Source organism: Callorhinus ursinus, unplaced genomic scaffold (genome assembly GCF_003265705.2).
Source record: "Callorhinus ursinus isolate GAN/ISIS: 27379988/994484 unplaced genomic scaffold, GSC_fseal_2.0 scaffold2, whole genome shotgun sequence".
In the NCBI taxonomy this organism is placed as follows: domain Eukaryota; kingdom Metazoa; phylum Chordata; class Mammalia; order Carnivora; family Otariidae; genus Callorhinus; species Callorhinus ursinus.
In genome coordinates, this window is record NW_027397064.1 from 88,823,746 (window position 1) to 88,826,277 (window position 2,532).

Consider the following 2,532-nt stretch of genomic DNA (forward strand, 5'->3'; position numbering starts at 1 on the left):
TTCCTGAATTAGCGTGTTATACTTTTCAAAGTGAGTTTGAAGTTATCCTAATTCTTCTCTCCCTCCCAAGGAATTTGCTCTTGCAGGTACTCCACATCTTCCCTGAATCACCCATTTCCCATCACAATACAAATGCATTGTTAGTCTCCAATATTCAAAATAGTAGTAATAAAACACACTTTCTACCCACATTGTCCAAGGTATCGGTAATTTTGTTCTTCTATCTTCTCTACGATACTCACTTCTTAGATGGTCTCATGGTGATTCTCAGGTATACACATCATCACCTCTAAGCTGATGACTCCTTAACCTTCCCCTGCACTTTTCTCTGGTAAACCTAGGCATTAATAATTAACATATCCAAAAAAAGGAAGCATCTTGATTCTCACTACCATCTCTAATCTAGTCCTTACCATTAATATTCTACCAATAAACAGCTTAATTGACCCAGGTGCTCATGCCAAAACTCATCAATCACCCTTGAAACATTTTTCTCAATCCATCACTAAAGTTGTGTTTGCTCTACCTTAAAACGAGACACCAATTTAAAAAACAAAACAAAGCAAAATGAAAAAACAAAAACCCATGGTCTCATAAAGGCTGGTGCAGTTAGCCAGGGGTGGTACTTATTGCCCAAAGCTTCCAAAGGGTTCACTTATTCCCTGTGTTTCCAGTGGCCCCCGCACAGCCCCCATTCCCTTGTGTGAAGTGTATGTGATTTCAAGGAAAGATTGAAGTTTTGACAGCAGATCTTTCCCGTCTTTTCCTCAAATACCCTTCCTCTCCAAATGTCTCAAGTTCATCCCCACAGCTGACATGGGAACCACTTGACTACATTGAAGATGCCCTGCCGGTGATTTAAAAATGTACAAAAGAGGTAAAACATCTATATAAATAAAGGAGACCCAGGCCTCCTGGGTTTCTAGGGACTGCCTCCTGGCCACTTCTCAGCTGCACCACGGGGCCCTAGACTTGTTCTGCCTAATTTTCCCACAGCACAAGCCTTGCAGCCCTTGGCGGGGCTTGTTCTGGCTGAGACAGCCTAACCCACTAGGCGCTTCCCGATGCTTCCCAGCTGGGCCAGGGGCATTCGCCAAGGGCGAACCCTGCCAGAGAGCATCTGGCCTGCCCCAATAGATACCGCGTTTGCTCCACAAGCAGTTCTGAGACAGATAACTCGGACCTCCTGAGGCTGTAGCCCTTGTGGCCACGCCATTGCTTACCCCACCTGCCAGTGAGTAGCAGCACAGGTGCATCCTGGATGCAGTTGCCAATTGATAAGGACTTGAGGTAACTGGCAGTGGGAGTTTGTCTTTGAGGGGTACAGGAGTGTAGGAGACAATGGCCTGAGCATGTGGCTGGGCCAACAGGTCTTTTCCATGCTGTGCTGCATGAACATGATGCCGGACAGTTGAGTGAACGACTTGATGATGCTGAGGTTGTACAGCTGGCTAACCTTGAATAAGGTTGGACAGTTCTTTTCAGTGCAGGCACACCTGTTCTATCACGACTTGCTATTTGAAGGCCAGGTGTGGCAAGTTCCCAGCCAGGATCCTGGAGACCCTGGGGGGCATGCTCATTGATCTCCTCAATACACTCATTTGCGCTATAAAAGGACCTGCTGTTAGTGATGCCATACACCAGGAGGATCCCCTGAGCGCCCCTGAACACCGTGCGCAACCTGTGCTGACCAGACATGTTCGAGAACTCCAGCTTGACCCACTGGCCCCACTGCAGGATGGTAGTCATCTAGTAGTCGATCCAGTTACTGCAGGATTAACGCAGCCTAGGCGGTACCTTCTTGAATGCGCTCCAGGATCTTGCTGTGGCCCACGTCGCTGTCATCCATCAGCAAGAACTTGAGCAGGTAGCTATAGCTCTTGACCAGACTGCTCTTGGTCCCCATCCTTGATCATGTGCACACAGGACGCAACCCTATGCTCAGGGTGCTGACTGGGTAGGAGGCCAAACGACATCCCCTGGGAGCCCTCAGACCAACCTACTCGTGGTATTTCAGGGAGGCAGTGCAGGGCAGTCCCTCCTCGGCACCACCTGTCTCATCTCACCCTGAGGTTCCTGCTTCTGCTAACAACTTCCGTACCATTAGCATGTCTTTCATGGGTAACTGAAGTAGTCCCTAAACCAGTATTCTTGCTTATTCTGCTCTTGCTTCCATGATATATTCTCCATATAATAGCCAACATGATACTTTACAAATATAAATCATATCAAGTCTCTCTTGTCATAGTCATTAGTACTACCCACTGACCACATTGTCCCCATGCCCCTTTGGATACCTGGTAGGATTGTGTTTACCTACCTTCTTCTGGTTGAGTGGGATTATGTGGCTTGTTCTGGCCAATAATTGTTTTTAAAGATTTTATTTATTTGAGAGAGCGAGCACATGAGCAGCGGGGAGGGGCTGGGGGAGAAGCCAGCTCCCCACTGAACAGGGAGCCCGATGCCCCAGGACTCTGGGATCATGACCTGACCTGAAGGCAGATGTTTAACCAACTGAGCCACCCAGGCACC

General features: G+C 48.0%; 1 pseudogene; it reads right to left on the reverse strand.

Annotated features, from left to right (window-relative positions):
- Nucleotides 1–947: 947 nt before the first annotated feature.
- On the reverse strand, nt 948–1,906 carry LOC112810743 (ras-related protein Rab-40C pseudogene; annotated as a pseudogene).
- Between the last annotated feature and the right edge of the window lie 626 nt (nt 1,907–2,532).